The 27,121-nt window shown below is 48.3% G+C and overlaps 16 pseudogenes; all 16 read right to left on the bottom strand.

Moving 5' to 3' along the window:
• Positions 1-1,083: 1,083 nt before the first annotated feature.
• On the bottom strand, positions 1,084-1,293 carry LOC137328430 (U2 spliceosomal RNA; annotated as a pseudogene).
• Positions 1,294-2,804: 1,511 nt separating this feature from the next.
• LOC137328434 (U2 spliceosomal RNA) lies at positions 2,805-3,015 on the bottom strand (annotated as a pseudogene).
• Positions 3,016-4,514: 1,499 nt separating this feature from the next.
• Positions 4,515-4,728, bottom strand: LOC137328464 (U2 spliceosomal RNA; annotated as a pseudogene).
• A 1,499-nt stretch (positions 4,729-6,227) lies between these two features.
• Positions 6,228-6,447, bottom strand: LOC137328490 (U2 spliceosomal RNA; annotated as a pseudogene).
• A 1,499-nt stretch (positions 6,448-7,946) lies between these two features.
• Positions 7,947-8,117, bottom strand: LOC137328599 (U2 spliceosomal RNA; annotated as a pseudogene).
• Positions 8,118-9,670: 1,553 nt separating this feature from the next.
• Positions 9,671-9,841, bottom strand: LOC137328598 (U2 spliceosomal RNA; annotated as a pseudogene).
• A 1,548-nt stretch (positions 9,842-11,389) lies between these two features.
• LOC137328597 (U2 spliceosomal RNA) lies at positions 11,390-11,560 on the bottom strand (annotated as a pseudogene).
• Positions 11,561-13,117: 1,557 nt separating this feature from the next.
• Positions 13,118-13,331, bottom strand: LOC137328463 (U2 spliceosomal RNA; annotated as a pseudogene).
• Positions 13,332-14,826: 1,495 nt separating this feature from the next.
• LOC137328356 (U2 spliceosomal RNA) lies at positions 14,827-15,031 on the bottom strand (annotated as a pseudogene).
• Positions 15,032-16,530: 1,499 nt separating this feature from the next.
• Positions 16,531-16,701, bottom strand: LOC137328628 (U2 spliceosomal RNA; annotated as a pseudogene).
• Positions 16,702-18,270: 1,569 nt separating this feature from the next.
• On the bottom strand, positions 18,271-18,482 carry LOC137328445 (U2 spliceosomal RNA; annotated as a pseudogene).
• A 1,499-nt stretch (positions 18,483-19,981) lies between these two features.
• Positions 19,982-20,205, bottom strand: LOC137328512 (U2 spliceosomal RNA; annotated as a pseudogene).
• A 1,499-nt stretch (positions 20,206-21,704) lies between these two features.
• Positions 21,705-21,875, bottom strand: LOC137328627 (U2 spliceosomal RNA; annotated as a pseudogene).
• Positions 21,876-23,452: 1,577 nt separating this feature from the next.
• Positions 23,453-23,662, bottom strand: LOC137328427 (U2 spliceosomal RNA; annotated as a pseudogene).
• A 1,507-nt stretch (positions 23,663-25,169) lies between these two features.
• LOC137328541 (U2 spliceosomal RNA) lies at positions 25,170-25,373 on the bottom strand (annotated as a pseudogene).
• A 1,483-nt stretch (positions 25,374-26,856) lies between these two features.
• LOC137328626 (U2 spliceosomal RNA) lies at positions 26,857-27,027 on the bottom strand (annotated as a pseudogene).
• Between the last annotated feature and the right edge of the window lie 94 nt (positions 27,028-27,121).

Genomic DNA, 27,121 nt, shown 5'->3' with positions numbered 1-27,121 from the left:
GGGTCTCAACGGACCTACGTCACTCATTCTCCGTCACTAACGAACTGCCGTGGAAGGAAACCTCTTTAAGGTAAACTAGGGACGTGACGTGACGTGTCTCACAGTGAGTGAGTGAGTGAGTGAGTGAGATTGCAACAGACAATCGAGAAAGAGGTGAGGTGCTGACAATCAGCAGCTCGTGTTTAAACATTCCTTCCACAGCAGGCAAGACCAATCAAAAGAAAATACTGCAGATGCTGGCTGTGGCTCGGCTGCCTGCCTGGCTGGCTGGCTGGAGATGGGAAATAAAAAGACAAGACGTGTTAATGGCTGGGTTAACTGTCGCAAGCAACAAGGCGTTAATGTTTCAGGAGTGCCGATTGCAATTGAAAGCTGTCTCTCAAGCTGCTCCTCCCCCGAAAGAAACGAGGCGTTAATGTTTCGGAAGTGCCGATTGAAAGCTGTCTCTCAAGCTGCTCCCTCACTGGGCCCTGTCCGTTGTCATGTTAATGGCTGGGTTAACTGTCGCAAGCAACAAGGCGTTAATGTTTCAGGAGTGCCGATTGAAAGCTGTCTCTCAAGCTGCTCCCTCACTGGGCCCTGTCCGTTGTCATGTTAATGGCTGGGTTAACTGTCGCAAGCAACAAGGCGTTAATGTTTCAGGAGTGCCGATTGAAAGCTGTCTCTCAAGCTGCTCCCTGACTGGGCCCTGTCCGTTGTCATGTTAATGGCTGGGTTAACTGTCGCAAGCAACAAGGCGTTAATGTTTCAGGAGTGCCGATTGCAATTGAAAGCTGTCTCTCAAGCTGCTCCTCCCCCGAAAGAAACGAGGAGTTAATGTTTCGGAAACGCCTATTGCAATTGAAAGCTGTCTCTCAAGCTGGACGTCCAGTTATTTTGCAGTTTCAATTATATCGCTGGCTGCGTGCGTGCGTGCGTGCGTGCGTGCGAGCGGCACTCAGCCCAGGAGAAGAAAAAGATACCACTGAGCTGAGAAAGTCAGTGCAATATATATGCTTTATTCTCACTAATAATACATACACACACACACATGTACAGAGACGCTGGGAACGAGCTGTTTTTCTTTTTGAATATCTCCCCACAGGGAGGTGCACCGTTCCCAGAGACACTGCAATACTGGGTCGATGCGTGGAGTGGACGGAGCAAGCCCCTATTCCATCTCCCTGTTCCAAAAATCAATTTAATATATGGTCCCCAGATAGGGGACGTATCAGATATTAAACTGATAAGAACAGATTTTTTTTTTTTTTTTTTTTTTTCTGACACTCTGGGGTGCCTTATTGCCTTACAGATTCATTCCAGATTCCTTGCAGTGACATTACATCAAGCCAAAGCTCTACAAGCCAAAGCTCTACACTCTGCCCGAGGGGATTTCTCCCTGACTGCATCCCCCCGGCATACAATGGCAGGAAGGCTCCAAATGGTTGCCTTCCCCCACTTGACCACTTGATCTTAGCCAAAAGGCCGAGAAGCGATACCGCGCTCGATGCGAATTGATCTTGGGTCCTGTTTGCCCTCCTTCTTTTTTCTCTGCCTGACTGTGTTTAAAGCAGTCTCGCAGCACTGCCGTTCTGGGCACATTTTTGCCACCGTTTCTAATTGCAACAGTGGATCAGTTGAAAGAAGTTGCCGTTTTCTCCTTTCTTGCTCGGACTGCGTGACAGATTGGTAACTTTGCCAGTAGGCCACCAATCAGATGGGAGAGGGTTGGGTCTCAACGGACCTACGTCACTCATTCTCCGTCACTAACGAACTGCCGTGGAAGGAAACCTCTTTAAGGTAAACTAGGGACGTGACGTGACGTGTCTCACAGTGAGTGAGTGAGTGAGTGAGTGAGTGAGTGAGTGAGATTGCAACAGACAATCGAGAAAGAGGTGAGGTGCTGACAATCAGCAGCTCGTGTTTAAACATTCCTTCCACAGCAGGCAAGACCAATCAAAAGAAAATACTGCAGATGCTGGCTGTGGCTCGGCTGCCTGCCTGGCTGGCTGGCTGGAGATGGGAAATAAAAAGACAAGACGTGTTAATGGCTGGGTTAACTGTCGCAAGCAACAAGGCGTTAATGTTTCAGGAGTGCCGATTGCAATTGAAAGCTGTCTCTCAAGCTGCTCCTCCCCCGAAAGAAACGAGGCGTTAATGTTTCGGAAGTGCCGATTGAAAGCTGTCTCTCAAGCTGCTCCCTCACTGGGCCCTGTCCGTTGTCATGTTAATGGCTGGGTTAACTGTCGCAAGCAACAAGGCGTTAATGTTTCAGGAGTGCCGATTGAAAGCTGTCTCTCAAGCTGCTCCCTCACTGGGCCCTGTCCGTTGTCATGTTAATGGCTGGGTTAACTGTCGCAAGCAACAAGGCGTTAATGTTTCAGGAGTGCCGATTGAAAGCTGTCTCTCAAGCTGCTCCCTGACTGGGCCCTGTCCGTTGTCATGTTAATGGCTGGGTTAACTGTCGCAAGCAACAAGGCGTTAATGTTTCAGGAGTGCCGATTGCAATTGAAAGCTGTCTCTCAAGCTGCTCCTCCCCCGAAAGAAACGAGGAGTTAATGTTTCGGAAACGCCTATTGCAATTGAAAGCTGTCTCTCAAGCTGGACGTCCAGTTATTTTGCAGTTTCAATTATATCGCTGGCTGCGTGCGTGCGTGCGTGCGTGCGTGCGAGCGGCACTCAGCCCAGGAGAAGAAAAAGATACCACTGAGCTGAGAAAGTCAGTGCAATATATATGCTTTATTCTCACTAATAATACATACACACACACACATGTACAGAGACGCTGGGAACGAGCTGTTTTTCTTTTTGAATATCTCCCCACAGGGAGGTGCACCGTTCCCAGAGACACTGCAATACTGGGTCGATGCGTGGAGTGGACGGAGCAAGCCCCTATTCCATCTCCCTGTTCCAAAAATCAATTTAATATATGGTCCCCAGATAGGGGACGTATCAGATATTAAACTGATAAGAACAGATTTTTTTTTTTTTTTTTTTTTTTTCTGACACTCTGGGGTGCCTTATTGCCTTACAGATTCATTCCAGATTCCTTGCAGTGACATTACATCAAGCCAAGGCTCTACAAGCCAAAGCTCTACACTCTGCCCGAGGGGATTTCTCCCTGACTGCATCCCCCCGGCATACAATGGCAGGAAGGCTCCAAATGGTTGCCTTCCCCCACTTGACCACTTGATCTTAGCCAAAAGGCCGAGAAGCGATACCGCGCTCGATGCGAATTGATCTTGGGTCCTGTTTGCCCTCCTTCTTTTTTCTCTGCCTGACTGTGTTTAAAGCAGTCTCGCAGCACTGCCGTTCTGGGCACATTTTTGCCACCGTTTCTAATTGCAACAGTGGATCAGTTGAAAGAAGTTGCCGTTTTCTCCTTTCTTGCTCGGACTGCGTGACAGATTGGTAACTTTGCCAGTAGGCCACCAATCAGATGGGAGAGGGTTGGGTCTCAACGGACCTACGTCACTCATTCTCCGTCACTAACGAACTGCCGTGGAAGGAAACCTCTTTAAGGTAAACTAGGGACGTGACGTGACGTGTCTCACAGTGAGTGAGTGAGTGAGTGAGTGAGATTGCAACAGACAATCGAGAAAGAGGTGAGGTGCTGACAATCAGCAGCTCGTGTTTAAACATTCCTTCCACAGCAGGCAAGACCAATCAAAAGAAAATACTGCAGATGCTGGCTGTGGCTCGGCTGCCTGCCTGGCTGGCTGGCTGGAGATGGGAAATAAAAAGACAAGACGTGTTAATGGCTGGGTTAACTGTCGCAAGCAACAAGGCGTTAATGTTTCAGGAGTGCCGATTGCAATTGAAAGCTGTCTCTCAAGCTGCTCCTCCCCCGAAAGAAACGAGGCGTTAATGTTTCGGAAGTGCCGATTGAAAGCTGTCTCTCAAGCTGCTCCCTCACTGGGCCCTGTCCGTTGTCATGTTAATGGCTGGGTTAACTGTCGCAAGCAACAAGGCGTTAATGTTTCAGGAGTGCCGATTGAAAGCTGTCTCTCAAGCTGCTCCCTCACTGGGCCCTGTCCGTTGTCATGTTAATGGCTGGGTTAACTGTCGCAAGCAACAAGGCGTTAATGTTTCAGGAGTGCCGATTGAAAGCTGTCTCTCAAGCTGCTCCCTGACTGGGCCCTGTCCGTTGTCATGTTAATGGCTGGGTTAACTGTCGCAAGCAACAAGGCGTTAATGTTTCAGGAGTGCCGATTGCAATTGAAAGCTGTCTCTCAAGCTGCTCCTCCCCCGAAAGAAACGAGGAGTTAATGTTTCGGAAACGCCTATTGCAATTGAAAGCTGTCTCTCAAGCTGGACGTCCAGTTATTTTGCAGTTTCAATTATATCGCTGGCTGCGTGCGTGCGTGCGTGCGTGCGTGCGAGCGGCACTCAGCCCAGGAGAAGAAAAAGATACCACTGAGCTGAGAAAGTCAGTGCAATATATATGCTTTATTCTCACTAATAATACATACACACACACACATGTACAGAGACGCTGGGAACGAGCTGTTTTTCTTTTTGAATATCTCCCCACAGGGAGGTGCACCGTTCCCAGAGACACTGCAATACTGGGTCGATGCGTGGAGTGGACGGAGCAAGCCCCTATTCCATCTCCCTGTTCCAAAAATCAATTTAATATATGGTCCCCAGATAGGGGACGTATCAGATATTAAACTGATAAGAACAGATTTTTTTTTTTTTTTTTTTTTTTTTTTCTGACACTCTGGGGTGCCTTATTGCCTTACAGATTCATTCCAGATTCCTTGCAGTGACATTACATCAAGCCAAAGCTCTACAAGCCAAAGCTCTACACTCTGCCCGAGGGGATTTCTCCCTGACTGCATCCCCCCGGCATACAATGGCAGGAAGGCTCCAAATGGTTGCCTTCCCCCACTTGACCACTTGATCTTAGCCAAAAGGCCGAGAAGCGATACCGCGCTCGATGCGAATTGATCTTGGGTCCTGTTTGCCCTCCTTCTTTTTTCTCTGCCTGACTGTGTTTAAAGCAGTCTCGCAGCACTGCCGTTCTGGGCACATTTTTGCCACCGTTTCTAATTGCAACAGTGGATCAGTTGAAAGAAGTTGCCGTTTTCTCCTTTCTTGCTCGGACTGCGTGACAGATTGGTAACTTTGCCAGTAGGCCACCAATCAGATGGGAGAGGGTTGGGTCTCAACGGACCTACGTCACTCATTCTCCGTCACTAACGAACTGCCGTGGAAGGAAACCTCTTTAAGGTAAACTAGGGACGTGACGTGACGTGTCTCACAGTGAGTGAGTGAGTGAGTGAGTGAGATTGCAACAGACAATCGAGAAAGAGGTGAGGTGCTGACAATCAGCAGCTCGTGTTTAAACATTCCTTCCACAGCAGGCAAGACCAATCAAAAGAAAATACTGCAGATGCTGGCTGTGGCTCGGCTGCCTGCCTGGCTGGCTGGCTGGAGATGGGAAATAAAAAGACAAGACGTGTTAATGGCTGGGTTAACTGTCGCAAGCAACAAGGCGTTAATGTTTCAGGAGTGCCGATTGCAATTGAAAGCTGTCTCTCAAGCTGCTCCTCCCCCGAAAGAAACGAGGCGTTAATGTTTCGGAAGTGCCGATTGAAAGCTGTCTCTCAAGCTGCTCCCTCACTGGGCCCTGTCCGTTGTCATGTTAATGGCTGGGTTAACTGTCGCAAGCAACAAGGCGTTAATGTTTCAGGAGTGCCGATTGAAAGCTGTCTCTCAAGCTGCTCCCTCACTGGGCCCTGTCCGTTGTCATGTTAATGGCTGGGTTAACTGTCGCAAGCAACAAGGCGTTAATGTTTCAGGAGTGCCGATTGAAAGCTGTCTCTCAAGCTGCTCCCTGACTGGGCCCTGTCCGTTGTCATGTTAATGGCTGGGTTAACTGTCGCAAGCAACAAGGCGTTAATGTTTCAGGAGTGCCGATTGCAATTGAAAGCTGTCTCTCAAGCTGCTCCTCCCCCGAAAGAAACGAGGAGTTAATGTTTCGGAAACGCCTATTGCAATTGAAAGCTGTCTCTCAAGCTGGACGTCCAGTTATTTTGCAGTTTCAATTATATCGCTGGCTGCGTGCGTGCGTGCGTGCGTGCGTGCGAGCGGCACTCAGCCCAGGAGAAGAAAAAGATACCACTGAGCTGAGAAAGTCAGTGCAATATATATGCTTTATTCTCACTAATAATACATACACACACACACATGTACAGAGACGCTGGGAACGAGCTGTTTTTCTTTTTGAATATCTCCCCACAGGGAGGTGCACCGTTCCCAGAGACACTGCAATACTGGGTCGATGCGTGGAGTGGACGGAGCAAGCCCCTATTCCATCTCCCTGTTCCAAAAATCAATTTAATATATGGTCCCCAGATAGGGGACGTATCAGATATTAAACTGATAAGAACAGATTTTTTTTTTTTTTTTTTTTTTTTTTTTTTTTTCTGACACTCTGGGGTGCCTTATTGCCTTACAGATTCATTCCAGATTCCTTGCAGTGACATTACATCAAGCCAAAGCTCTACAAGCCAAAGCTCGACACTCTGCCCGAGGGGATTTCTCCCTGACTGCATCCCCCCGGCATACAATGGCAGGAAGGCTCCAAATGGTTGCCTTCCCCCACTTGACCACTTGATCTTAGCCAAAAGGCCGAGAAGCGATACCGCGCTCGATGCGAATTGATCTTGGGTCCTGTTTGCCCTCCTTCTTTTTTCTCTGCCTGACTGTGTTTAAAGCAGTCTCGCAGCACTGCCGTTCTGGGCACATTTTTGCCACCGTTTCTAATTGCAACAGTGGATCAGTTGAAAGAAGTTGCCGTTTTCTCCTTTCTTGCTCGGACTGCGTGACAGATTGGTAACTTTGCCAGTAGGCCACCAATCAGATGGGAGAGGGTTGGGTCTCAACGGACCTACGTCACTCATTCTCCGTCACTAACGAACTGCCGTGGAAGGAAACCTCTTTAAGGTAAACTAGGGACGTGACGTGACGTGTCTCACAGTGAGTGAGTGAGTGAGTGAGTGAGATTGCAACAGACAATCGAGAAAGAGGTGAGGTGCTGACAATCAGCAGCTCGTGTTTAAACATTCCTTCCACAGCAGGCAAGACCAATCAAAAGAAAATACTGCAGATGCTGGCTGTGGCTCGGCTGCCTGCCTGGCTGGCTGGCTGGAGATGGGAAATAAAAAGACAAGACGTGTTAATGGCTGGGTTAACTGTCGCAAGCAACAAGGCGTTAATGTTTCAGGAGTGCCGATTGCAATTGAAAGCTGTCTCTCAAGCTGCTCCTCCCCCGAAAGAAACGAGGCGTTAATGTTTCGGAAGTGCCGATTGAAAGCTGTCTCTCAAGCTGCTCCCTCACTGGGCCCTGTCCGTTGTCATGTTAATGGCTGGGTTAACTGTCGCAAGCAACAAGGCGTTAATGTTTCAGGAGTGCCGATTGAAAGCTGTCTCTCAAGCTGCTCCCTCACTGGGCCCTGTCCGTTGTCATGTTAATGGCTGGGTTAACTGTCGCAAGCAACAAGGCGTTAATGTTTCAGGAGTGCCGATTGAAAGCTGTCTCTCAAGCTGCTCCCTGACTGGGCCCTGTCCGTTGTCATGTTAATGGCTGGGTTAACTGTCGCAAGCAACAAGGCGTTAATGTTTCAGGAGTGCCGATTGCAATTGAAAGCTGTCTCTCAAGCTGCTCCTCCCCCGAAAGAAACGAGGAGTTAATGTTTCGGAAACGCCTATTGCAATTGAAAGCTGTCTCTCAAGCTGGACGTCCAGTTATTTTGCAGTTTCAATTATATCGCTGGCTGCGTGCGTGCGTGCGTGCGTGCGTGCGAGCGGCACTCAGCCCAGGAGAAGAAAAAGATACCACTGAGCTGAGAAAGTCAGTGCAATATATATGCTTTATTCTCACTAATAATACATACACACACACACATGTACAGAGACGCTGGGAACGAGCTGTTTTTCTTTTTGAATATCTCCCCACAGGGAGGTGCACCGTTCCCAGAGACACTGCAATACTGGGTCGATGCGTGGAGTGGACGGAGCAAGCCCCTATTCCATCTCCCTGTTCCAAAAATCAATTTAATATATGGTCCCCAGATAGGGGACGTATCAGATATTAAACTGATAAGAACAGATTTTTTTTTTTTTTTTTTTTTTTTTTTTTTTTTTTTTTTTTCCTGACACTCTGGGGTGCCTTATTGCCTTACAGATTCATTCCAGATTCCTTGCAGTGACATTACATCAAGCCAAAGCTCTACAAGCCAAAGCTCTACACTCTACCCGAGGGGATTTCTTCCTGACTGCATCCCCCCGGCATACAATGGCAGGAAGGCTCCAAATGGTTGCCTTCCCCCACTTGACCACTTGATCTTAGCCAAAAGGCCGAGAAGCGATACCGCGCTCGATGCGAATTGATCTTGGGTCCTGTTTGCCCTCCTTCTTTTTTCTCTGCCTGACTGTGTTTAAAGCAGTCTCGCAGCACTGCCGTTCTGGGCACATTTTTGCCACCGTTTCTAATTGCAACAGTGGATCAGTTGAAAGAAGTTGCCGTTTTCTCCTTTCTTGCTCGGACTGCGTGACAGATTGGTAACTTTGCCAGTAGGCCACCAATCAGATGGGAGAGGGTTGGGTCTCAACGGACCTACGTCACTCATTCTCCGTCACTAACGAACTGCCGTGGAAGGAAACCTCTTTAAGGTAAACTAGGGACGTGACGTGACGTGTCTCACAGTGAGTGAGTGAGTGAGTGAGTGAGATTGCAACAGACAATCGAGAAAGAGGTGAGGTGCTGACAATCAGCAGCTCGTGTTTAAACATTCCTTCCACAGCAGGCAAGACCAATCAAAAGAAAATACTGCAGATGCTGGCTGTGGCTCGGCTGCCTGCCTGGCTGGCTGGCTGGAGATGGGAAATAAAAAGACAAGACGTGTTAATGGCTGGGTTAACTGTCGCAAGCAACAAGGCGTTAATGTTTCAGGAGTGCCGATTGCAATTGAAAGCTGTCTCTCAAGCTGCTCCTCCCCCGAAAGAAACGAGGCGTTAATGTTTCGGAAGTGCCGATTGAAAGCTGTCTCTCAAGCTGCTCCCTCACTGGGCCCTGTCCGTTGTCATGTTAATAGCTGGGTTAACTGTCGCAAGCAACAAGGCGTTAATGTTTCAGGAGTGCCGATTGAAAGCTGTCTCTCAAGCTGCTCCCTCACTGGGCCCTGTCCGTTGTCATGTTAATGGCTGGGTTAACTGTCGCAAGCAACAAGGCGTTAATGTTTCAGGAGTGCCGATTGAAAGCTGTCTCTCAAGCTGCTCCCTGACTGGGCCCTGTCCGTTGTCATGTTAATGGCTGGGTTAACTGTCGCAAGCAACAAGGCGTTAATGTTTCAGGAGTGCCGATTGCAATTGAAAGCTGTCTCTCAAGCTGCTCCTCCCCCGAAAGAAACGAGGAGTTAATGTTTCGGAAACGCCTATTGCAATTGAAAGCTGTCTCTCAAGCTGGACGTCCAGTTATTTTGCAGTTTCAATTATATCGCTGGCTGCGTGCGTGCGTGCGTGCGTGCGAGCGGCACTCAGCCCAGGAGAAGAAAAAGATACCACTGAGCTGAGAAAGTCAGTGCAATATATATGCTTTATTCTCACTAATAATACATACACACACACACATGTACAGAGACGCTGGGAACGAGCTGTTTTTCTTTTTGAATATCTCCCCACAGGGAGGTGCACCGTTCCCAGAGACACTGCAATACTGGGTCGATGCGTGGAGTGGACGGAGCAAGCCCCTATTCCATCTCCCTGTTCCAAAAATCAATTTAATATATGGTCCCCAGATAGGGGACGTATCAGATATTAAACTGATAAGAACAGATTTTTTTTTTTTTTTTTTTTTTTTTTTTTTTTTTTTTTTTTCTGACACTCTGGGGTGCCTTATTGCCTTACAGATTCATTCCAGATTCCTTGCAGTGACATTACATCAAGCCAAAGCTCTACAAGCCAAAGCTCTACACTCTGCCCGAGGGGATTTCTCCCTGACTGCATCCCCCCGGCATACAATGGCAGGAAGGCTCCAAATGGTTGCCTTCCCCCACTTGACCACTTGATCTTAGCCAAAAGGCCGAGAAGCGATACCGCGCTCGATGCGAATTGATCTTGGGTCCTGTTTGCCCTCCTTCTTTTTTCTCTGCCTGACTGTGTTTAAAGCAGTCTCGCAGCACTGCCGTTCTGGGCACATTTTTGCCACCGTTTCTAATTGCAACAGTGGATCAGTTGAAAGAAGTTGCCGTTTTCTCCTTTCTTGCTCGGACTGCGTGACAGATTGGTAACTTTGCCAGTAGGCCACCAATCAGATGGGAGAGGGTTGGGTCTCAACGGACCTACGTCACTCATTCTCCGTCACTAACGAACTGCCGTGGAAGGAAACCTCTTTAAGGTAAACTAGGGACGTGACGTGACGTGTCTCACAGTGAGTGAGTGAGTGAGTGAGTGAGATTGCAACAGACAATCGAGAAAGAGGTGAGGTGCTGACAATCAGCAGCTCGTGTTTAAACATTCCTTCCACAGCAGGCAAGACCAATCAAAAGAAAATACTGCAGATGCTGGCTGTGGCTCGGCTGCCTGCCTGGCTGGCTGGCTGGAGATGGGAAATAAAAAGACAAGACGTGTTAATGGCTGGGTTAACTGTCGCAAGCAACAAGGCGTTAATGTTTCAGGAGTGCCGATTGCAATTGAAAGCTGTCTCTCAAGCTGCTCCTCCCCCGAAAGAAACGAGGCGTTAATGTTTCGGAAGTGCCGATTGAAAGCTGTCTCTCAAGCTGCTCCCTCACTGGGCCCTGTCCGTTGTCATGTTAATGGCTGGGTTAACTGTCGCAAGCAACAAGGCGTTAATGTTTCAGGAGTGCCGATTGAAAGCTGTCTCTCAAGCTGCTCCCTCACTGGGCCCTGTCCGTTGTCATGTTAATGGCTGGGTTAACTGTCGCAAGCAACAAGGCGTTAATGTTTCAGGAGTGCCGATTGAAAGCTGTCTCTCAAGCTGCTCCCTGACTGGGCCCTGTCCGTTGTCATGTTAATGGCTGGGTTAACTGTCGCAAGCAACAAGGCGTTAATGTTTCAGGAGTGCCGATTGCAATTGAAAGCTGTCTCTCAAGCTGCTCCTCCCCCGAAAGAAACGAGGAGTTAATGTTTCGGAAACGCCTATTGCAATTGAAAGCTGTCTCTCAAGCTGGACGTCCAGTTATTTTGCAGTTTCAATTATATCGCTGGCTGCGTGCGTGCGTGCGTGCGAGCGGCACTCAGCCCAGGAGAAGAAAAAGATACCACTGAGCTGAGAAAGTCAGTGCAATATATATGCTTTATTCTCACTAATAATACATACACACACACACATGTACAGAGACGCTGGGAACGAGCTGTTTTTCTTTTTGAATATCTCCCCACAGGGAGGTGCACCGTTCCCAGAGACACTGCAATACTGGGTCGATGCGTGGAGTGGACGGAGCAAGCCCCTATTCCATCTCCCTGTTCCAAAAATCAATTTAATATATGGTCCCCAGATAGGGGACGTATCAGATATTAAACTGATAAGAACAGATTTTTTTTTTTTTTTTTTTTTTTTTTTTTTTTTTTTTTTTTTCTGACACTCTGGGGTGCCTTATTGCCTTACAGATTCATTCCAGATTCCTTGCAGTGACATTACATCAAGCCAAAGCTCTACAAGCCAAAGCTCTACACTCTGCCCGAGGGGATTTCTCCCTGACTGCATCCCCCCGGCATACAATGGCAGGAAGGCTCCAAATGGTTGCCTTCCCCCACTTGACCACTTGATCTTAGCCAAAAGGCCGAGAAGCGATACCGCGCTCGATGCGAATTGATCTTGGGTCCTGTTTGCCCTCCTTCTTTTTTCTCTGCCTGACTGTGTTTAAAGCAGTCTCGCAGCACTGCCGTTCTGGGCACATTTTTGCCACCGTTTCTAATTGCAACAGTGGATCAGTTGAAAGAAGTTGCCGTTTTCTCCTTTCTTGCTCGGACTGCGTGACAGATTGGTAACTTTGCCAGTAGGCCACCAATCAGATGGGAGAGGGTTGGGTCTCAACGGACCTACGTCACTCATTCTCCGTCACTAACGAACTGCCGTGGAAGGAAACCTCTTTAAGGTAAACTAGGGACGTGACGTGACGTGTCTCACAGTGAGTGAGTGAGTGAGTGAGTGAGATTGCAACAGACAATCGAGAAAGAGGTGAGGTGCTGACAATCAGCAGCTCGTGTTTAAACATTCCTTCCACAGCAGGCAAGACCAATCAAAAGAAAATACTGCAGATGCTGGCTGTGGCTCGGCTGCCTGCCTGGCTGGCTGGCTGGAGATGGGAAATAAAAAGACAAGACGTGTTAATGGCTGGGTTAACTGTCGCAAGCAACAAGGCGTTAATGTTTCAGGAGTGCCGATTGCAATTGAAAGCTGTCTCTCAAGCTGCTCCTCCCCCGAAAGAAACGAGGCGTTAATGTTTCGGAAGTGCCGATTGAAAGCTGTCTCTCAAGCTGCTCCCTCACTGGGCCCTGTCCGTTGTCATGTTAATGGCTGGGTTAACTGTCGCAAGCAACAAGGCGTTAATGTTTCAGGAGTGCCGATTGAAAGCTGTCTCTCAAGCTGCTCCCTCACTGGGCCCTGTCCGTTGTCATGTTAATGGCTGGGTTAACTGTCGCAAGCAACAAGGCGTTAATGTTTCAGGAGTGCCGATTGAAAGCTGTCTCTCAAGCTGCTCCCTGACTGGGCCCTGTCCGTTGTCATGTTAATGGCTGGGTTAACTGTCGCAAGCAACAAGGCGTTAATGTTTCAGGAGTGCCGATTGCAATTGAAAGCTGTCTCTCAAGCTGCTCCTCCCCCGAAAGAAACGAGGAGTTAATGTTTCGGAAACGCCTATTGCAATTGAAAGCTGTCTCTCAAGCTGGACGTCCAGTTATTTTGCAGTTTCAATTATATCGCTGGCTGCGTGCGTGCGTGCGTGCGTGCGTGCGAGCGGCACTCAGCCCAGGAGAAGAAAAAGATACCACTGAGCTGAGAAAGTCAGTGCAATATATATGCTTTATTCTCACTAATAATACATACACACACACACATGTACAGAGACGCTGGGAACGAGCTGTTTTTCTTTTTGAATATCTCCCCACAGGGAGGTGCACCGTTCCCAGAGACACTGCAATACTGGGTCGATGCGTGGAGTGGACGGAGCAAGCCCCTATTCCATCTCCCTGTTCCAAAAATCAATTTAATATATGGTCCCCAGATAGGGGACGTATCAGATATTAAACTGATAAGAACAGATTTTTTTTTTTTTTTTTTTTTTTTTTTCTGACACTCTGGGGTGCCTTATTGCCTTACAGATTCATTCCAGATTCCTTGCAGTGACATTACATCAAGCCAAAGCTCTACAAGCCAAAGCTCTACACTCTGCCCGAGGGGATTTCTCCCTGACTGCATCCCCCCGGCATACAATGGCAGGAAGGCTCCAAATGGTTGCCTTCCCCCACTTGACCACTTGATCTTAGCCAAAAGGCCGAGAAGCGATACCGCGCTCGATGCGAATTGATCTTGGGTCCTGTTTGCCCTCCTTCTTTTTTCTCTGCCTGACTGTGTTTAAAGCAGTCTCGCAGCACTGCCGTTCTGGGCACATTTTTGCCACCGTTTCTAATTGCAACAGTGGATCAGTTGAAAGAAGTTGCCGTTTTCTCCTTTCTTGCTCGGACTGCGTGACAGATTGGTAACTTTGCCAGTAGGCCACCAATCAGATGGGAGAGGGTTGGGTCTCAACGGACCTACGTCACTCATTCTCCGTCACTAACGAACTGCCGTGGAAGGAAACCTCTTTAAGGTAAACTAGGGACGTGACGTGACGTGTCTCACAGTGAGTGAGTGAGTGAGTGAGTGAGATTGCAACAGACAATCGAGAAAGAGGTGAGGTGCTGACAATCAGCAGCTCGTGTTTAAACATTCCTTCCACAGCAGGCAAGACCAATCAAAAGAAAATACTGCAGATGCTGGCTGTGGCTCGGCTGCCTGCCTGGCTGGCTGGCTGGAGATGGGAAATAAAAAGACAAGACGTGTTAATGGCTGGGTTAACTGTCGCAAGCAACAAGGCGTTAATGTTTCAGGAGTGCCGATTGCAATTGAAAGCTGTCTCTCAAGCTGCTCCTCCCCCGAAAGAAACGAGGCGTTAATGTTTCGGAAGTGCCGATTGAAAGCTGTCTCTCAAGCTGCTCCCTCACTGGGCCCTGTCCGTTGTCATGTTAATGGCTGGGTTAACTGTCGCAAGCAACAAGGCGTTAATGTTTCAGGAGTGCCGATTGAAAGCTGTCTCTCAAGCTGCTCCCTCACTGGGCCCTGTCCGTTGTCATGTTAATGGCTGGGTTAACTGTCGCAAGCAACAAGGCGTTAATGTTTCAGGAGTGCCGATTGAAAGCTGTCTCTCAAGCTGCTCCCTGACTGGGCCCTGTCCGTTGTCATGTTAATGGCTGGGTTAACTGTCGCAAGCAACAAGGCGTTAATGTTTCAGGAGTGCCGATTGCAATTGAAAGCTGTCTCTCAAGCTGCTCCTCCCCCGAAAGAAACGAGGAGTTAATGTTTCGGAAACGCCTATTGCAATTGAAAGCTGTCTCTCAAGCTGGACGTCCAGTTATTTTGCAGTTTCAATTATATCGCTGGCTGCGTGCGTGCGTGCGTGCGTGCGAGCGGCACTCAGCCCAGGAGAAGAAAAAGATACCACTGAGCTGAGAAAGTCAGTGCAATATATATGCTTTATTCTCACTAATAATACATACACACACACACATGTACAGAGACGCTGGGAACGAGCTGTTTTTCTTTTTGAATATCTCCCCACAGGGAGGTGCACCGTTCCCAGAGACACTGCAATACTGGGTCGATGCGTGGAGTGGACGGAGCAAGCCCCTATTCCATCTCCCTGTTCCAAAAATCAATTTAATATATGGTCCCCAGATAGGGGACGTATCAGATATTAAACTGATAAGAACAGATTTTTTTTTTTTTTTTTTCTGACACTCTGGGGTGCCTTATTGCCTTACAGATTCATTCCAGATTCCTTGCAGTGACATTACATCAAGCCAAAGCTCTACAAGCCAAAGCTCTACACTCTGCCCGAGGGGATTTCTCCCTGACTGCATCCCCCCGGCATACAATGGCAGGAAGGCTCCAAATGGTTGCCTTCCCCCACTTGACCACTTGATCTTAGCCAAAAGGCCGAGAAGCGATACCGCGCTCGATGCGAATTGATCTTGGGTCCTGTTTGCCCTCCTTCTTTTTTCTCTGCCTGACTGTGTTTAAAGCAGTCTCGCAGCACTGCCGTTCTGGGCACATTTTTGCCACCGTTTCTAATTGCAACAGTGGATCAGTTGAAAGAAGTTGCCGTTTTCTCCTTTCTTGCTCGGACTGCGTGACAGATTGGTAACTTTGCCAGTAGGCCACCAATCAGATGGGAGAGGGTTGGGTCTCAACGGACCTACGTCACTCATTCTCCGTCACTAACGAACTGCCGTGGAAGGAAACCTCTTTAAGGTAAACTAGGGACGTGACGTGACGTGTCTCACAGTGAGTGAGTGAGTGAGTGAGTGAGATTGCAACAGACAATCGAGAAAGAGGTGAGGTGCTGACAATCAGCAGCTCGTGTTTAAACATTCCTTCCACAGCAGGCAAGACCAATCAAAAGAAAATACTGCAGATGCTGGCTGTGGCTCGGCTGCCTGCCTGGCTGGCTGGCTGGAGATGGGAAATAAAAAGACAAGACGTGTTAATGGCTGGGTTAACTGTCGCAAGCAACAAGGCGTTAATGTTTCAGGAGTGCCGATTGCAATTGAAAGCTGTCTCTCAAGCTGCTCCTCCCCCGAAAGAAACGAGGCGTTAATGTTTCGGAAGTGCCGATTGAAAGCTGTCTCTCAAGCTGCTCCCTCACTGGGCCCTGTCCGTTGTCATGTTAATGGCTGGGTTAACTGTCGCAAGCAACAAGGCGTTAATGTTTCAGGAGTGCCGATTGAAAGCTGTCTCTCAAGCTGCTCCCTCACTGGGCCCTGTCCGTTGTCATGTTAATGGCTGGGTTAACTGTCGCAAGCAACAAGGCGTTAATGTTTCAGGAGTGCCGATTGAAAGCTGTCTCTCAAGCTGCTCCCTGACTGGGCCCTGTCCGTTGTCATGTTAATGGCTGGGTTAACTGTCGCAAGCAACAAGGCGTTAATGTTTCAGGAGTGCCGATTGCAATTGAAAGCTGTCTCTCAAGCTGCTCCTCCCCCGAAAGAAACGAGGAGTTAATGTTTCGGAAACGCCTATTGCAATTGAAAGCTGTCTCTCAAGCTGGACGTCCAGTTATTTTGCAGTTTCAATTATATCGCTGGCTGCGTGCGTGCGTGCGTGCGTGCGTGCGAGCGGCACTCAGCCCAGGAGAAGAAAAAGATACCACTGAGCTGAGAAAGTCAGTGCAATATATATGCTTTATTCTCACTAATAATACATACACACACACACATGTACAGAGACGCTGGGAACGAGCTGTTTTTCTTTTTGAATATCTCCCCACAGGGAGGTGCACCGTTCCCAGAGACACTGCAATACTGGGTCGATGCGTGGAGTGGACGGAGCAAGCCCCTATTCCATCTCCCTGTTCCAAAAATCAATTTAATATATGGTCCCCAGATAGGGGACGTATCAGATATTAAACTGATAAGAACAGATTTTTTTTTTTTTTTTTTTTTTTTTTTTTTTTTTTTTTTTTTTTTTCTGACACTCTGGGGTGCCTTATTGCCTTACAGATTCATTCCAGATTCCTTGCAGTGACATTACATCAAGCCAAAGCTCTACAAGCCAAAGCTCTACACTCTGCCCGAGGGGATTTCTCCCTGACTGCATCCCCCCGGCATACAATGGCAGGAAGGCTCCAAATGGTTGCCTTCCCCCACTTGACCACTTGATCTTAGCCAAAAGGCCGAGAAGCGATACCGCGCTCGATGCGAATTGATCTTGGGTCCTGTTTGCCCTCCTTCTTTTTTCTCTGCCTGACTGTGTTTAAAGCAGTCTCGCAGCACTGCCGTTCTGGGCACATTTTTGCCACCGTTTCTAATTGCAACAGTGGATCAGTTGAAAGAAGTTGCCGTTTTCTCCTTTCTTGCTCGGACTGCGTGACAGATTGGTAACTTTGCCAGTAGGCCACCAATCAGATGGGAGAGGGTTGGGTCTCAACGGACCTACGTCACTCATTCTCCGTCACTAACGAACTGCCGTGGAAGGAAACCTCTTTAAGGTAAACTAGGGACGTGACGTGACGTGTCTCACAGTGAGTGAGTGAGTGAGTGAGTGAGTGAGTGAGATTGCAACAGACAATCGAGAAAGAGGTGAGGTGCTGACAATCAGCAGCTCGTGTTTAAACATTCCTTCCACAGCAGGCAAGACCAATCAAAAGAAAATACTGCAGATGCTGGCTGTGGCTCGGCTGCCTGCCTGGCTGGCTGGCTGGAGATGGGAAATAAAAAGACAAGACGTGTTAATGGCTGGGTTAACTGTCGCAAGCAACAAGGCGTTAATGTTTCAGGAGTGCCGATTGCAATTGAAAGCTGTCTCTCAAGCTGCTCCTCCCCCGAAAGAAACGAGGCGTTAATGTTTCGGAAGTGCCGATTGAAAGCTGTCTCTCAAGCTGCTCCCTCACTGGGCCCTGTCCGTTGTCATGTTAATGGCTGGGTTAACTGTCGCAAGCAACAAGGCGTTAATGTTTCAGGAGTGCCGATTGAAAGCTGTCTCTCAAGCTGCTCCCTCACTGGGCCCTGTCCGTTGTCATGTTAATGGCTGGGTTAACTGTCGCAAGCAACAAGGCGTTAATGTTTCAGGAGTGCCGATTGAAAGCTGTCTCTCAAGCTGCTCCCTGACTGGGCCCTGTCCGTTGTCATGTTAATGGCTGGGTTAACTGTCGCAAGCAACAAGGCGTTAATGTTTCAGGAGTGCCGATTGCAATTGAAAGCTGTCTCTCAAGCTGCTCCTCCCCCGAAAGAAACGAGGAGTTAATGTTTCGGAAACGCCTATTGCAATTGAAAGCTGTCTCTCAAGCTGGACGTCCAGTTATTTTGCAGTTTCAATTATATCGCTGGCTGCGTGCGTGCGTGCGTGCGTGCGTGCGAGCGGCACTCAGCCCAGGAGAAGAAAAAGATACCACTGAGCTGAGAAAGTCAGTGCAATATATATGCTTTATTCTCACTAATAATACATACACACACACACATGTACAGAGACGCTGGGAACGAGCTGTTTTTCTTTTTGAATATCTCCCCACAGGGAGGTGCACCGTTCCCAGAGACACTGCAATACTGGGTCGATGCGTGGAGTGGACGGAGCAAGCCCCTATTCCATCTCCCTGTTCCAAAAATCAATTTAATATATGGTCCCCAGATAGGGGACGTATCAGATATTAAACTGATAAGAACAGATTTTTTTTTTTTTTTTTTTTTTTTTCTGACACTCTGGGGTGCCTTATTGCCTTACAGATTCATTCCAGATTCCTTGCAGTGACATTACATCAAGCCAAAGCTCTACAAGCCAAAGCTCTACACTCTGCCCGAGGGGATTTCTCCCTGACTGCATCCCCCCGGCATACAATGGCAGGAAGGCTCCAAATGGTTGCCTTCCCCCACTTGACCACTTGATCTTAGCCAAAAGGCCGAGAAGCGATACCGCGCTCAATGCGAATTGATCTTGGGTCCTGTTTGCCCTCCTTCTTTTTTCTCTGCCTGACTGTGTTTAAAGCAGTCTCGCAGCACTGCCGTTCTGGGCACATTTTTGCCACCGTTTCTAATTGCAACAGTGGATCAGTTGAAAGAAGTTGCCGTTTTCTCCTTTCTTGCTCGGACTGCGTGACAGATTGGTAACTTTGCCAGTAGGCCACCAATCAGATGGGAGAGGGTTGGGTCTCAACGGACCTACGTCACTCATTCTCCGTCACTAACGAACTGCCGTGGAAGGAAACCTCTTTAAGGTAAACTAGGGACGTGACGTGACGTGTCTCACAGTGAGTGAGTGAGTGAGTGAGTGAGATTGCAACAGACAATCGAGAAAGAGGTGAGGTGCTGACAATCAGCAGCTCGTGTTTAAACATTCCTTCCACAGCAGGCAAGACCAATCAAAAGAAAATACTGCAGATGCTGGCTGTGGCTCGGCTGCCTGCCTGGCTGGCTGGCTGGAGATGGGAAATAAAAAGACAAGACGTGTTAATGGCTGGGTTAACTGTCGCAAGCAACAAGGCGTTAATGTTTCAGGAGTGCCGATTGCAATTGAAAGCTGTCTCTCAAGCTGCTCCTCCCCCGAAAGAAACGAGGCGTTAATGTTTCGGAAGTGCCGATTGAAAGCTGTCTCTCAAGCTGCTCCCTCACTGGGCCCTGTCCGTTGTCATGTTAATGGCTGGGTTAACTGTCGCAAGCAACAAGGCGTTAATGTTTCAGGAGTGCCGATTGAAAGCTGTCTCTCAAGCTGCTCCCTCACTGGGCCCTGTCCGTTGTCATGTTAATGGCTGGGTTAACTGTCGCAAGCAACAAGGCGTTAATGTTTCAGGAGTGCCGATTGAAAGCTGTCTCTCAAGCTGCTCCCTGACTGGGCCCTGTCCGTTGTCATGTTAATGGCTGGGTTAACTGTCGCAAGCAACAAGGCGTTAATGTTTCAGGAGTGCCGATTGCAATTGAAAGCTGTCTCTCAAGCTGCTCCTCCCCCGAAAGAAACGAGGAGTTAATGTTTCGGAAACGCCTATTGCAATTGAAAGCTGTCTCTCAAGCTGGACGTCCAGTTATTTTGCAGTTTCAATTATATCGCTGGCTGCGTGCGTGCGTGCGTGCGTGCGTGCGAGCGGCACTCAGCCCAGGAGAAGAAAAAGATACCACTGAGCTGAGAAAGTCAGTGCAATATATATGCTTTATTCTCACTAATAATACATACACACACACACATGTACAGAGACGCTGGGAACGAGCTGTTTTTCTTTTTGAATATCTCCCCACAGGGAGGTGCACCGTTCCCAGAGACACTGCAATACTGGGTCGATGCGTGGAGTGGACGGAGCAAGCCCCTATTCCATCTCCCTGTTCCAAAAATCAATTTAATATATGGTCCCCAGATAGGGGACGTATCAGATATTAAACTGATAAGAACAGATTTTTTTTTTTTTTTTTTTTTTTTTTTTTTTTTTTTTCTGACACTCTGGGGTGCCTTATTGCCTTACAGATTCATTCCAGATTCCTTGCAGTGACATTACATCAAGCCAAAGCTCTACAAGCCAAAGCTCGACACTCTGCCCGAGGGGATTTCTCCCTGACTGCATCCCCCCGGCATACAATGGCAGGAAGGCTCCAAATGGTTGCCTTCCCCCACTTGACCACTTGATCTTAGCCAAAAGGCCGAGAAGCGATACCGCGCTCGATGCGAATTGATCTTGGGTCCTGTTTGCCCTCCTTCTTTTTTCTCTGCCTGACTGTGTTTAAAGCAGTCTCGCAGCACTGCCGTTCTGGGCACATTTTTGCCACCGTTTCTAATTGCAACAGTGGATCAGTTGAAAGAAGTTGCCGTTTTCTCCTTTCTTGCTCGGACTGCGTGACAGATTGGTAACTTTGCCAGTAGGCCACCAATCAGATGGGAGAGGGTTGGGTCTCAACGGACCTACGTCACTCATTCTCCGTCACTAACGAACTGCCGTGGAAGGAAACCTCTTTAAGGTAAACTAGGGACGTGACGTGACGTGTCTCACAGTGAGTGAGTGAGTGAGTGAGTGAGATTGCAACAGACAATCGAGAAAGAGGTGAGGTGCTGACAATCAGCAGCTCGTGTTTAAACATTCCTTCCACAGCAGGCAAGACCAATCAAAAGAAAATACTGCAGATGCTGGCTGTGGCTCGGCTGCCTGCCTGGCTGGCTGGCTGGAGATGGGAAATAAAAAGACAAGACGTGTTAATGGCTGGGTTAACTGTCGCAAGCAACAAGGCGTTAATGTTTCAGGAGTGCCGATTGCAATTGAAAGCTGTCTCTCAAGCTGCTCCTCCCCCGAAAGAAACGAGGCGTTAATGTTTCGGAAGTGCCGATTGAAAGCTGTCTCTCAAGCTGCTCCCTCACTGGGCCCTGTCCGTTGTCATGTTAATGGCTGGGTTAACTGTCGCAAGCAACAAGGCGTTAATGTTTCAGGAGTGCCGATTGAAAGCTGTCTCTCAAGCTGCTCCCTCACTGGGCCCTGTCCGTTGTCATGTTAATGGCTGGGTTAACTGTCGCAAGCAACAAGGCGTTAATGTTTCAGGAGTGCCGATTGAAAGCTGTCTCTCAAGCTGCTCCCTGACTGGGCCCTGTCCGTTGTCATGTTAATGGCTGGGTTAACTGTCGCAAGCAACAAGGCGTTAATGTTTCAGGAGTGCCGATTGCAATTGAAAGCTGTCTCTCAAGCTGCTCCTCCCCCGAAAGAAACGAGGAGTTAATGTTTCGGAAACGCCTATTGCAATTGAAAGCTGTCTCTCAAGCTGGACGTCCAGTTATTTTGCAGTTTCAATTATATCGCTGGCTGCGTGCGTGCGTGCGTGCGTGCGTGCGAGCGGCACTCAGCCCAGGAGAAGAAAAAGATACCACTGAGCTGAGAAAGTCAGTGCAATATATATGCTTTATTCTCACTAATAATACATACACACACACACATGTACAGAGACGCTGGGAACGAGCTGTTTTTCTTTTTGAATATCTCCCCACAGGGAGGTGCACCGTTCCCAGAGACACTGCAATACTGGGTCGATGCGTGGAGTGGACGGAGCAAGCCCCTATTCCATCTCCCTGTTCCAAAAATCAATTTAATATATGGTCCCCAGATAGGGGACGTATCAGATATTAAACTGATAAGAACAGATTTTTTTTTTTTTTTTTTTTTTTTTTTTTTTTTTTTTTTTTTTTTTTTTTTTTTCTGACACTCTGGGGTGCCTTATTGCCTTACAGATTCATTCCAGATTCCTTGCAGTGACATTACATCAAGCCAAAGCTCTACAAGCCAAAGCTCTACACTCTGCCCGAGGGGATTTCTCCCTGACTGCATCCCCCCGGCATACAATGGCAGGAAGGCTCCAAATGGTTGCCTTCCCCCACTTGACCACTTGATCTTAGCCAAAAGGCCGAGAAGCGATACCGCGCTCGATGCGAATTGATCTTGGGTCCTGTTTGCCCTCCTTCTTTTTTCTCTGCCTGACTGTGTTTAAAGCAGTCTCGCAGCACTGCCGTTCTGGGCACATTTTTGCCACCGTTTCTAATTGCAACAGTGGATCAGTTGAAAGAAGTTGCCGTTTTCTCCTTTCTTGCTCGGACTGCGTGACAGATTGGTAACTTTGCCAGTAGGCCACCAATCAGATGGGAGAGGGTTGGGTCTCAACGGACCTACGTCACTCATTCTCCGTCACTAACGAACTGCCGTGGAAGGAAACCTCTTTAAGGTAAACTAGGGACGTGACGTGACGTGTCTCACAGTGAGTGAGTGAGTGAGTGAGTGAGTGAGTGAGATTGCAACAGACAATCGAGAAAGAGGTGAGGTGCTGACAATCAGCAGCTCGTGTTTAAACATTCCTTCCACAGCAGGCAAGACCAATCAAAAGAAAATACTGCAGATGCTGGCTGTGGCTCGGCTGCCTGCCTGGCTGGCTGGCTGGAGATGGGAAATAAAAAGACAAGACGTGTTAATGGCTGGGTTAACTGTCGCAAGCAACAAGGCGTTAATGTTTCAGGAGTGCCGATTGCAATTGAAAGCTGTCTCTCAAGCTGCTCCTCCCCCGAAAGAAACGAGGCGTTAATGTTTCGGAAGTGCCGATTGAAAGCTGTCTCTCAAGCTGCTCCCTCACTGGGCCCTGTCCGTTGTCATGTTAATGGCTGGGTTAACTGTCGCAAGCAACAAGGCGTTAATGTTTCAGGAGTGCCGATTGAAAGCTGTCTCTCAAGCTGCTCCCTCACTGGGCCCTGTCCGTTGTCATGTTAATGGCTGGGTTAACTGTCGCAAGCAACAAGGCGTTAATGTTTCAGGAGTGCCGATTGAAAGCTGTCTCTCAAGCTGCTCCCTGACTGGGCCCTGTCCGTTGTCATGTTAATGGCTGGGTTAACTGTCGCAAGCAACAAGGCGTTAATGTTTCAGGAGTGCCGATTGCAATTGAAAGCTGTCTCTCAAGCTGCTCCTCCCCCGAAAGAAACGAGGAGTTAATGTTTCGGAAACGCCTATTGCAATTGAAAGCTGTCTCTCAAGCTGGACGTCCAGTTATTTTGCAGTTTCAATTATATCGCTGGCTGCGTGCGTGCGTGCGTGCGTGCGTGCGAGCGGCACTCAGCCCAGGAGAAGAAAAAGATACCACTGAGCTGAGAAAGTCAGTGCAATATATATGCTTTATTCTCACTAATAATACATACACACACACACATGTACAGAGACGCTGGGAACGAGCTGTTTTTCTTTTTGAATATCTCCCCACAGGGAGGTGCACCGTTCCCAGAGACACTGCAATACTGGGTCGATGCGTGGAGTGGACGGAGCAAGCCCCTATTCCATCTCCCTGTTCCAAAAATCAATTTAATATATGGTCCCCAGATAGGGGACGTATCAGATATTAAACTGATAAGAACAGATTTTTTTTTTTTTTTTTTTTTTTCTGACACTCTGGGGTGCCTTATTGCCTTACAGATTCATTCCAGATTCCTTGCAGTGACATTACATCAAGCCAAAGCTCTACAAGCCAAAGCTCTACACTCTGCCCGAGGGGATTTCTCCCTGACTGCATCCCCCCGGCATACAATGGCAGAAAGGCTCCAAATGGTTGCCTTCCCCCACTTGACCACTTGATCTTAGCCAAAAGGCCGAGAAGCGATACCGCGCTCGATGCGAATTGATCTTGGGTCCTGTTTGCCCTCCTTCTTTTTTCTCTGCCTGACTGTGTTTAAAGCAGTCTCGCAGCACTGCCGTTCTGGGCACATTTTTGCCACCGTTTCTAATTGCAACAGTGGATCAGTTGAAAGAAGTTGCCGTTTTCTCCTTTCTTGCTCGGACTGCGTGACAGATTGGTAACTTTGCCAGTAGGCCACCAATCAGATGGGAGAGGGTTGGGTCTCAACGGACCTACGTCACTCATTCTCCGTCACTAACGAACTGCCGTGGAAGGAAACCTCTTTAAGGTAAACTAGGGACGTGACGTGACGTGTCTCACAGTGAGTGAGTGAGTGAGTGAGTGAGTGAGTGAGATTGCAACAGACAATCGAGAAAGAGGTGAGGTGCTGACAATCAGCAGCTCGTGTTTAAACATTCCTTCCACAGCAGGCAAGACCAATCAAAAGAAAATACTGCAGATGCTGGCTGTGGCTCGGCTGCCTGCCTGGCTGGCTGGCTGGAGATGGGAAATAAAAAGACAAGACGTGTTAATGGCTGGGTTAACTGTCGCAAGCAACAAGGCGTTAATGTTTCAGGAGTGCCGATTGCAATTGAAAGCTGTCTCTCAAGCTGCTCCTCCCCCGAAAGAAACGAGGCGTTAATGTTTCGGAAGTGCCGATTGAAAGCTGTCTCTCAAGCTGCTCCCTCACTGGGCCCTGTCCGTTGTCATGTTAATGGCTGGGTTAACTGTCGCAAGCAACAAGGCGTTAATGTTTCAGGAGTGCCGATTGAAAGCTGTCTCTCAAGCTGCTCCCTCACTGGGCCCTGTCCGTTGTCATGTTAATGGCTGGGTTAACTGTCGCAAGCAACAAGGCGTTAATGTTTCAGGAGTGCCGATTGAAAGCTGTCTCTCAAGCTGCTCCCTGACTGGGCCCTGTCCGTTGTCATGTTAATGGCTGGGTTAACTGTCGCAAGCAACAAGGCGTTAATGTTTCAGGAGTGCCGATTGCAATTGAAAGCTGTCTCTCAAGCTGCTCCTCCCCCGAAAGAAACGAGGAGTTAATGTTTCGGAAACGCCTATTGCAATTGAAAGCTGTCTCTCAAGCTGGACGTCCAGTTATTTTGCAGTTTCAATTATATCGCTGGCTGCGTGCGTGCGTGCGTGCGTGCGTGCGAGCGGCACTCAGCCCAGGAGAAGAAAAAGATACCACTGAGCTGAGAAAGTCAGTGCAATATATATGCTTTATTCTCACTAATAATACATACACACACACACATGTACAGAGACGCTGGGAACGAGCTGTTTTTCTTTTTGAATATCTCCCCACAGGGAGGTGCACCGTTCCCAGAGACACTGCAATACTGGGTCGATGCGTGGAGTGGACGGAGCAAGCCCCTATTCCATCTCCCTGTTCCAAAAATCAATTTAATATATGGTCCCCAGATAGGGGACGTATCAGATATTAAACTGATAAGAACAGATTTTTTTTTTTTTTTTTTTTTTTTTTTTTTTTTTTGCTGACACTCTGGGGTGCCTTATTGCCTTACAGATTCATTCCAGATTCCTTGCAGTGACATTACATCAAGCCAAAGCTCTACAAGCCAAAGCTCTACACTCTGCCCGAGGGGATTTCTCCCTGACTGTATCCCCCCGGCATACAATACTACACTTGATCTTAGCCAAAAGGCCGAGAAGCGATACCGCGCTCGATGCGAATTGATCTTGGGTCCTGTTTGCCCTCCTTCTTTTTTCTCTGCCTGACTGTGTTTAAAGCAGTCTCGCAGCACTGCCGTTCTGGGCACATTTTTGCCACCGTTTCTAATTGCAACAGTGGATCAGTTGAAAGAAGTTGCCGTTTTCTCCTTTCTTGCTCGGACTGCGTGACAGATTGGTAACTTTGCCAGTAGGCCACCAATCAGATGGGAGAGGGTTGGGTCTCAACGGACCTACGTCACTCATTCTCCGTCACTAACGAACTGCCGTGGAAGGAAACCTCTTTAAGGTAAACTAGGGACGTGACGTGACGTGTCTCACAGTGAGTGAGTGAGTGAGTGAGTGAGATTGCAACAGACAATCGAGAAAGAGGTGAGGTGCTGACAATCAGCAGCTCGTGTTTAAACATTCCTTCCACAGCAGGCAAGACCAATCAAAAGAAAATACTGCAGATGCTGGCTGTGGCTCGGCTGCCTGCCTGGCTGGCTGGCTGGAGATGGGAAATAAAAAGACAAGACGTGTTAATGGCTGGGTTAACTGTCGCAAGCAACAAGGCGTTAATGTTTCAGGAGTGCCGATTGCAATTGAAAGCTGTCTCTCAAGCTGCTCCTCCCCCGAAAGAAACGAGGCGTTAATGTTTCGGAAGTGCCGATTGAAAGCTGTCTCTCAAGCTGCTCCCTCACTGGGCCCTGTCCGTTGTCATGTTAATGGCTGGGTTAACTGTCGCAAGCAACAAGGCGTTAATGTTTCAGGAGTGCCGATTGAAAGCTGTCTCTCAAGCTGCTCCCTCACTGGGCCCTGTCCGTTGTCATGTTAATGGCTGGGTTAACTGTCGCAAGCAACAAGGCGTTAATGTTTCAGGAGTGCCGATTGAAAGCTGTCTCTCAAGCTGCTCCCTGACTGGGCCCTGTCCGTTGTCATGTTAATGGCTGGGTTAACTGTCGCAAGCAACAAGGCGTTAATGTTTCAGGAGTGCCGATTGCAATTGAAAGCTGTCTCTCAAGCTGCTCCTCCCCCGAAAGAAACGAGGAGTTAATGTTTCGGAAACGCCTATTGCAATTGAAAGCTGTCTCTCAAGCTGGACGTCCAGTTATTTTGCAGTTTCAATTATATCGCTGGCTGCGTGCGTGCGTGCGTGCGTGCGTGCGAGCGGCACTCAGCCCAGGAGAAGAAAAAGATACCACTGAGCTGAGAAAGTCAGTGCAATATATATGCTTTATTCTCACTAATAATACATACACACACACACATGTACAGAGACGCTGGGAACGAGCTGTTTTTCTTTTTGAATATCTCCCCACAGGGAGGTGCACCGTTCCCAGAGACACTGCAATACTGGGTCGATGCGTGGAGTGGACGGAGCAAGCCCCTATTCCATCTCCCTGTTCCAAAAATCAATTTAATATATGGTCCCCAGATAGGGGACGTATCAGATATTAAACTGATAAGAACAGATTTTTTTTTTTTTTTTTTTTTTTTTTTTTTTTTTTTTTTTTTTTTTTTTTCTGACACTCTGGGGTGCCTTATTGCCTTACAGATTCATTCCAGATTCCTTGCAGTGACATTA

This window comes from Heptranchias perlo, chromosome 12, assembly GCF_035084215.1.
Source record: "Heptranchias perlo isolate sHepPer1 chromosome 12, sHepPer1.hap1, whole genome shotgun sequence".
Lineage (NCBI taxonomy): Eukaryota > Metazoa > Chordata > Chondrichthyes > Hexanchiformes > Hexanchidae > Heptranchias > Heptranchias perlo.
Note: the sequence above shows the minus strand (reverse complement) of the source record. Positions and strands in the feature narration are given on the sequence as shown.